At 45.9% G+C, this 9,465-nt stretch overlaps 1 protein-coding gene across 2 annotated transcripts in view; it reads right to left on the reverse strand.

The window, feature by feature from the left end:
* LOC106747458 (verprolin-like) overlaps positions 1 to 9,465 on the reverse strand; it is a 165,224-nt gene that overhangs the window by 67,740 nt on the left and 88,019 nt on the right. The window lies entirely within an intron of this gene.

Here is a 9,465-nt window from a genome sequence, read left to right on the forward strand (position 1 = left end):
GGGGGGGGGGGGAGGAGAGCGAGAGAAAGAGAGGGAGGGGGACAAATCAAGTGAACAAGACGTGGCAACGACCGGATACACTCGTTCAGCCGTTTACCATCTCCTTCTTTCTACCGTTCGCCTTCTCGATCGTACGTGCATCGGCATATAGTTATATACTTCACTGCAACGACTGCTTTCCTCCTCGCCATACCTGCGGTATCTCCTCGCTCCGCAGTATGTGCAAACACGCATCGTGTGACGGCGACACGAAATCAACGTAACAGAGAGAGAGAGAGAGAGAGAGAGGCAAACAGAGAGAAAGCCGGTGTCTATCATATCGAGTCAGTTGTCATTGTCGACGTTGAAGCGGCAAAAAATCGCGAGGAAACGCGGAAAGACGGCGATTGGCACGGTGAATGTTCACGGTTCTCGTGTGCGTGCGAACGCGTCTTTCGTTGGACGTTCTGGAGGAGATTCGCGTGCGCTCGAGGATAAAATAAGAGAGTTACCGGGAGAGAATTTATTTTACGAGATTTTTTCCCTCTCACTCTGTAAGAGAAACACGTGAGGGCGCGCGCGCGACTCGCTCGCGCTTTACACGAAATATCTATCCCAGTTTCGCTATTTTCGTCGTTTGGCGCGGTAACACGCGCGTGTGTACGTACATACGGATCAACTTTTTGCGAAACGGATCCAAAATTCGACTACGATGGTTTCGCGCTGGTCATGTCGAACGACGCTCATTCGCGGCTAACGACATGAGACAACAACGACGCTCCGCGCGTTCGTAAAAGAGAGAGAAAAAAAGAACAGAAATCTCTTTCTCGCCGAGACCGCTGACGATTTCCACCGCTACCGCCCGCTCTTTAAATTCATCGCTCATTCATACCCATTTTATTCGACGGAACGAATCCGGAGCCCGCGGCAGCTGGCGTGGCTCCAATTCACTCTCTTATGTACCAGTCACGGCGATAATATCAGACGCATCGCAGACGCGGAATTAATTTCCGTGAGAGTAAACAATGTCCCGAGCGCAAAGTACATTGTATGCTTCTCCCAAGAGAACGTGATATTCTCATTCTTTCTTCCTTTCTTTTCTTTTTTTCATTCAAAGTATAGCACTTTTTCGCCTCTTAAAGCATTCTTATGAATTTGTAATCGGGCCGCTCGACGCCTGAAAAAGAGGGACGAATAATCACGCGAGCCTCAGCTTCCTCCTTCTTCCTTTTTCCCCGAGAAGGATGCACTTGGAGCTTCTCTTTTTTCAATCCTCGCAGAACACTTCGAGGCGAAGTGTATAACGTTCCGCAAACAGTTACCGAAGCTGCAGTCACGCTATAGACATTACGAATATACTCGCGACATTATGAGCGCACTTCGACTCGTCCGGAGACGGTGTTGGTGTATAACAGCCGCGTAACATCTGTTCTGTCGTTTATCAAAATTATGACAGCCCGAGAGACACGATGTTACGACTCGTGTGGAAAAATGAGGAGAGAGAGAGAGAGACTCGCCAACGTAATAACGTGTACATATAACTCGACGGTATCCGCTTCTGGAATTATCTGTGTACATATACTCCGTGTTTAAAGATCTCGATAAGAACTCTGCGTTTTCCCCGTGTATCGCTGTCTTCGGGTTCTCTCTCGGCTCTTCCCCGATGCCGAAAGTGACATCGCATACCCTCGACGAGACCAAACGAAGCAATAGGAAACGAAACACCACACGCATCGGACCGTGTAACTGGCGACCTGTTTTCCACGAAGGCAATCGTACACGCTTTTCGTCATCCTCCGCCACTACCGGCGGATAAAATTCTTCGGACCGTTCCGGCCGTGTCGGTTTTAGGCGTGATTGCTACCGGAGACCGGACTGTGCACTGTGCACACACACCTACACGCACACACACACACACGCGTGCACGGGCATACACACAAAATTTACACAAGCGGATACTACGATATACGCGCGCGCGCACGCGTATATCGTAGTATCCGCTTGTGTAAATTGGCGACGTAGGAGTTTCAGGTACAAATATTTAAATGAAACACGTGTTCAAATTCACGCTGCACATACAAAACACACGCCCCACTCGCCCCCGCTTCCTTCGGTGGTCCCCTCTCGGCCCCTCTCGCTGTGGCCCCTTTACCGCAATCCTTGTTGCATTTGAGTGTGTGTTACGTGATCTGACGGTGTGCGATGCATCGTCCTACCGGGTGTCGCCGAAGGAGAGTCGAACCGGCTAGACCGCTCGCAAGCTGCCGCTCTGCGAGTAGATAAGTATGAAAAACGGTGACACACGCATGTGTCCGTTCACGCTCGCGATTTCTCAAATCACGAGAACAGGATAGGTGCGTAATAACGGGGTACACACCCGGGGCTATTTTCCGAACGAAAAAAATTGATCACGCACGAAACACGCGGTGTCGAGTCCCGTGATCTCTCGAATTCGTTGAAATTTTCCGCTCCGCCTTTCCCCGCGGGTATTTTTCCCATGAACGAGACGCTTGCTACGCGATGTCGCAGAATATAATTTTGCATGTCTATAACTGCACGGGTGTGCGCGACTAATCCACACGTAGGAAAAGAATTCGATTGAATCAACGTGACAATGAACGCACCGAATGCATTTCGGTTGGAAAAAAAAATCGAATTTATAATGCTAAGAACCGAATTTAGTTCGTAAAAGCTAGGAATTCTGTTTTCTTCAACGAAGAAAACGCGTTCAATTCGTTCATTGCCACGTTAAGGAATCCATATCACAAAATAATGAAAACACTATGAAAAGATTACAAATTGATCTACATTGTATTCAAAAGTGGCATCAGAAGTTTGACAGCAATTCATAGCCTGGATCAAAGGTTATCCCACTTTAAGGAGGTTGTAAGGTGAAGTGAGTTTGATAAGAATCCGATGAAACTTGCACCGTGTGCAAGTTTCATGCCTTGAAATATTATCTAACTGCAATTAGAAAAAGATGGGTTATTCGTGGGCTGAGATATTTGTAATTAAAGTTGACGCTTTTTATACGTACTCCTTGAGAGATTAGCGTGCTATTTTTAATTTCTGTTTTTAATATTTCCTAAACTGAAATTAAAATTTTCATGAAAAACCATTATAATATTAAAAAGTAACAGACATGATACACAAATTTCAGAGTTATTAAACACTTTGTTTTGAAAATACAGCAGTGTAAAATTCATAATTTATAGCAATACTCGAAATACATGTACATATACATACATTTAAACCTTTAAATATCTCTTTTTATCTGTGCATCTCCATTAGATCAACCGATGCATAAATAAAACATTAATAAAATAAAAAATAATATCTTCATATTTGCAATATTGCACATTCATATCGTTTAACCTCAACTTTGTTTCAAATTCAAATTTAATACTTTGGTAATGAAATAAATGTACAGAAATAATTGCTTGGTAAATACTCAATTTATGAATAGCCCCCTTGATACGCCGCTGAAAGTACGACACTGAGCCACGACACATAGCCTTCTTAATTCGACCGTTCCTTTTCTCCGTGCAGTTTGCCAAGCTGAATTTGTCGCGGGTTTCGTTCCACTCTCACACAACTGATCTCTCTTGCCCGCTCTTCCATCTTGTTTAACAATTGAATAATTTTATTATACGAGCATACCAAGGGCGTGTGCAACTGGCGATGAACGAGAGCCTTAATCAGGCCGCGAATGCGTTCAAATCTCTTAATGTCATGAAATATCCAACACGCGCGCGCGCGAGCGTGCCGGCCGCAATAATGTCGCTTCATTCCCGGATTTATTTTACGACGAGCGAACGCGCAAACGTCGGGCGAAACCGGCGCGATGCAGATATCGATCTGGCCGGCGTTTAATGTCACTCGCAATGTTGTTTCGTTTAAAATACGCGGCCGATGAGAGACCTCGATATTTAGCGCGACCTCGTGCGGTCGCGCGCTCATCATTTAATGCCGAGCGATAAATCACTCTCTGCGCGCGGCAACAAAAGCCGAGCATACATCTCCGTTGTAATTAATCAGGCGGAAGACGCGCACGGAAGATGCGTCGTCGCCGGGATGAAAGATTCCACGGATCGATCGCGATCGCGTAATCGTGAGAGTAATAGTCCTCGCGGAGGGGCCCTTTTGTTTCTTCCCCGTCTTTATAATTCGAGATTAATCGATCGCCTGCAAACGTCTCTCTCGTAATCGTCGACGAGCTCGCGCGGTAACGCGCAGCTTCCCACGGCGAACGACTCGAGTCTCACACACAATTTTCATAAATTTGCCCCTTCTGCAGTTAAGTGACGTGCATTTGTGTGCCTTGAGTACACAAGTGGCGGAAATGGAAAGCCGAAAGGTATACATACGCGCGCGCACACACGTACGAATGGGTGCGCGCGGGCGCGCGTGTGTGCGCACGACGGAGTCAAAATGCATAAAACACTTATCGAGAGTTTAAGAAAACAAGAAGAAATCAAAAGTGACGTGGACTAGAGCGGTTTAGGGAAAACAGTTTTGAACACGGCGTACTACACAGTAAAAACCATTTTGTATTACACAGCAAAAAGTTTTGCGTTGAAAACTGCCCACTGAAATTTTGTGCTACTTTAATAATAACACATTTTACATCTCAGTATCGATTAAGGTGGATTATTATGGATGTTAATTTTTCACGTAATATTTGTGTTACTTTTCAACTTATTCGCCATATGTTAAATTAACACAAAAATTTGCGTGAACCGTTTGGGACATGTGAAGTGTGTTAAACTGAACGAGAGATTTTTACCGTTTAAGCTCCAATAAGATTTTCACTAAACCAAAATTCATATACACGTTATCACTGTTGATTATTCGGTTAATCTGCCATTTTGACAGGCTGACATGTATCATATCATATCGTATCATATGATATCCACACGCGGCGGGAACGCGATTAGAAACACCAGTGAATTTTGGCCCGCTGTATGTGAGGAGGGTTTAATTGAAGTTTAACGTACGTTCATCGCGATATTGTTCCGCGATTGCAGTCGGGAGGGCTCCGAGGGGAAAGGAATGAAACTCGCGAGACGAAAATCCCGCTGATGAAAATCGCAAAGTCGCTATAAGCGAGATTAAGCTCCGCAGGAGCGCGAGCGACGTCGATATTCGGTTTGCCCGTAGCGAGAAACCGTGAATGGAAGCACGCCAAATTAAAGCCAGGCATCGTGGCTTTTAATTAGAAGCTCAAGTCCGTACGTTAAGATCGTGCGGCTTCCTCCGTAAATTTACGCGACGACCGCGCGCATATGCGTACATGCACGCGCGTACGTGAGCGAGCGAGCGTGTGAGGGCGCGTCGCGCGACTGTGTGCGTGAGCGCAGCGGTTCCCAAGTCGTTTCCTTATTCTGACGTTTGGTCGCCTCGAATGCCTTTCGGACGGCGAACGAGGCCAGGGCCGATTCTATCTGCACGTGTCAACCGCATATATCTCTCGCGTGTTCCACTCGAGAATACTTGGAATCTAATCGCCTCGTTCGTCCCTTCCCGCGTCTCTACGGGTTATCAAAAATTAATTTATTCGGGGAGCACGAAACGTTAAGCATACATATAATATAAAAAAGTCACACAATCGCGTTGTATTTAAGATAGTAGCAATGCCGAGTACCATATTTTTAATGGCATATCGAGGAGGCAATTTATAAATTTAATATTTATCCAGAAAAATTATGTCCCTATACATTTACTCCACTACATAGATAATAAATGTTAATTTGCGACGAAGCTGAGGTAAACATTTATACACAATATCACGAATACGAAAATATTATTTTCTTATTTTTCTTATTAATGCTACTTTAATACATCAGTTAATCTAATAGAGACGCAAAAATAATAGAAAGAGTTGTACGAGCGTTTAGATATATGAATATCTCAAAACTAAATGGTCGAGAATTCTGAAATTTTTGTGCAATGTCTCCTATATTAATCCTTAATCAGTAACATTTCATCGAAATCCTAAATATGATTTAGAAGAAACTAAAAAACACAAGTTAAAAGCAGGACGGTAATTTTAAGGAATGTGTATGAAAAATGTCATTTTCAGCTCAATGTCAGCTGAATATCTCAGCTTTCGAATGATCAATCGTTTTCTAATTACGCCGACAATTGGGTCGCATTTAAATCCATATATAGAGAGGGTTTTCGACGAATTATTAAGAAACTCATTTTCTGCTACTACCACTTTGACGCGAGGCTCCGGAATAATACGCCGCGCGAATCGATACTGCGATGAGACGACCGTGGTCGGTCGAGTTAGTCACCGTGTAGCGATAGTCGGTACGGCAGCCTTCTAAACGGCGGCATTACCTACGACCAAGCGGCATAGATCACCGCCAAAGTGGATTACGAGCGATTAACTACTCGGGACGTATCTCCAGGTAGCGATAGATTTCTACGTGGAGCGGCAATAAAAGCTTCTATTTCGGAATAAGCGGTGCGAGTTCGATTCTCACGCGCGCGGGACCGTCTATTTGTCGTGTGTGTGTGTGTGTGTGTGTGTGTGCGTGTGTACGTCGGAGGAAGCCGCGTACGAGGAGGAACACACATGGCTCGCGCGACCGATTGATCGCGCGCGCGATGAGACCCGGCAAAAATCCGGCCGGAAATTCCGCGTCCCCGAAATGATCTCCTTAATCGCGCGATAAATTTCGGACGGCGCGAGCGCGTGGAACCGCGTGGCGGATTCGAGCGGGCAAAAATGAGCGCGCAATACCGCCACTAATGCGGACAAATGGAGCGGGAAATCCGCGTAATGCTTCACACGGGCGCGGCGCGAGATCTCGCGTGTTCGAAACAATAAAGCGCTTTACCTGCGGCACGCGGCGAACTTCGTCCGATCGAATTTGCCGGGCGAACGGTGAAAAAAAGGTGCGATCTCGCCGCTCGTCCATTCTTCCGTCTTTTCGACTTTGCACGTGAGCGCGGTGACGAAGCGGCGATTAGCGGTCGCATGACTCTTAATTGGATGACTCTAATGACTCAGGCCCGCGCGAGCCTTGCCGAGCGTCGCGGTCAACGAGATGTCACAAATCGGCCGCCAAATGCGATCGTTCACTGCGCGATTCTGATTTTGCACGCGCGAGTTTCATTCGCGGGCTCTTTGCCGTTGAATGTCGTTGGAAATCGTTAGATCGTTCGGGTCAATTAAATATCTAAAAGAGCGGAGGAAAAACGCCAAAACCGACATACCATTTTGTTCTAAGGCTCTAAAGTTTCGTTGAAGGTGTAAAATTGATATGCATGGATGCAAACAAGCAAACATTTTCCTATTAAATTATATGATATGGTCTTACAATAATTATTATATATTTCCTTGCAAAGAATTATTTTCTAAAATGTTTGGGAATTGACGCTCCTAACTTCTAAAGCCCCAAAACTGACATACGCATAAAACGTACACATAATATCTATATGAAATTTTATTGAAAAAAAATAAAAGCACTGAAATTGTATTATTTTATACCCCTTTATTGCATATCCTTACATGTTATTTTTAATCTTACATATTTTTTATTATGTGGAAAGATTCTTCTGACTTTTTTATTCTGTCTTAAACAAAAAAGCGGCAAGGAAAACGGGGGAAAATCAGTCACCGGTAACTTCAACTGTAGTCTGTGAAATGATATTTCCCAACAAAGTTCAAGTATGTCGGTTGAAAGACCAGTAGACTCAAGTATGTTGGTTTACAGGACAATCTAATCCGAACTTTTCTTGCGTGGTTCAGTGACAAAGGACAGAAAGATTGGCACGAGATCCAAAGTGATTTAAAAAGTTCAAAACTCACACTGTAAAATAACATTGCCGAGTGAATTACTTAGCCAGTTTGTTATTTTAATTTTCACAAGAAGATAGTTCAACGAAAGCTTCAGCACAACGAAAAGTCAAACGGCTTAACTTAATACAACCGAACGCGTTTGCAGACAAAAAGTGTCACTTCAGCCGCGACTACTGCATACAGTGAACAAAGTTCACGTTCCGTCCGACCAAGGTTCGGTACTTTACAGCCGAGAAGCACGAGTATGTCGATTTACCATACCTATATCAGTTTTGGTGCTTTTCTCCTATCTAAGAGAATGTATCCTCTCTACGGCACGTATCGCTTAATTGAGGAATTAACCCTCCCGTCCGGCAGCATCGAGAGAATTAGATTCCGCTAAAAATAGATAGCACGCGCGACGCGCGCGCTCGAATTTTCAAGCTCGTGTGCCGAGATGTTCCCGGAACGCCATTAAGCATCCGGTTATCCTCTCCGCTCCATATGGCGAGTATCGTGAAAGTTATCGTCGCGATGAATCTACGGCCATCAATCGCGGATACGCGCCGGTGCGGCCCCGTGAATTTATCGAGCGACCGCCCTCGAGGTTCCGGTTATTCAAATTCCGCGGCGGAATCGCCCCGCGACGGTCGCGGCATGTCTCCTCTTACACGGACGGACGAAATAATCCGTCGATTGCCCGACGGGGGAATTTTCGCGCCAAGTCCTCTGAAGAAGAAATATCGTCGTGGCGAAAAATCGGATTCACCGCGTTCCGGATTTCGTCGCAGGCCGCGGCAAGCCCCGTCCCGATATTCGAGGGCCGATAGTCGCGACGCGATTTATCGCGTCGCGCGCAACGAAGCGACTGCGTGTGCATGTATGTGTCACGAATAAATCCCGAATTTTGCTCATCACTTCACCCCCGACCGGCGCTCGACTCGTGTAACATAATTAGTCGTCGCGTACCGCTCTGTTACGACCCTGTTACATACTTTTTGTTTTTTTTTTTTTACCATACATCACACACAGTCGGTCTATATATCTACGGATAGTCCGTTTGAACGGCCCTGTCGATTTTTTTTTTTCGATCAACCGAAAGGAAAGGTACCGTGAGCGTTTGCGTCTCCGATTCGACGCGTTTCTCGAAATGGGCGCGGTTCCCGCGAGCTCACGTGACTAATTAATTAAACGTTAATTCTGGAGCGACCGGGAGACGGTCCGTGGTGGCTCGAGCATATTCGAGGAGTTTCGGATTTCCGAAAAGCCTTGCCGCAGCAATCGCGTGCTCGTGAAGTTCGCCCGCCGACCGCGGCCGGGGTAAATTATTGCCGCGAATTCTTATCGTTGTACTTACAAGGCTATTCGGCTGATTCTTGGTATTTAAATTCCGTCACGGCAGCCGCGGTCGCGGAAGAGCACTCTCTCTCTCTCTCTCGTTCTCTCGGCTTCTTTTTTAAATTCCGCGAGTGTCCTTACGGAGCGAATCAATATCGCGGCGAATATAAATTCTTTAGAACTTGGCAATTTTTCCAGTCTCTTTTCTGCCTCTCCACCGGGCTGGAGCTCCGCGAGAGATATCGCACGCGTATTTCTTTCACGGACGGCGATCAAGCGGAGAGTCAATTTCTTTCGCTTAACGCACACTCGCGCGCCTATCGAATCGCTAATAAATACATTCCCCCCCCCCCCCC

The sequence above is a fragment of the Dinoponera quadriceps genome, unplaced genomic scaffold (assembly GCF_001313825.1).
Source record: "Dinoponera quadriceps isolate SergipeBrazil2010 unplaced genomic scaffold, ASM131382v1 scaffold1750, whole genome shotgun sequence".
NCBI classification, from domain to species: domain Eukaryota; kingdom Metazoa; phylum Arthropoda; class Insecta; order Hymenoptera; family Formicidae; genus Dinoponera; species Dinoponera quadriceps.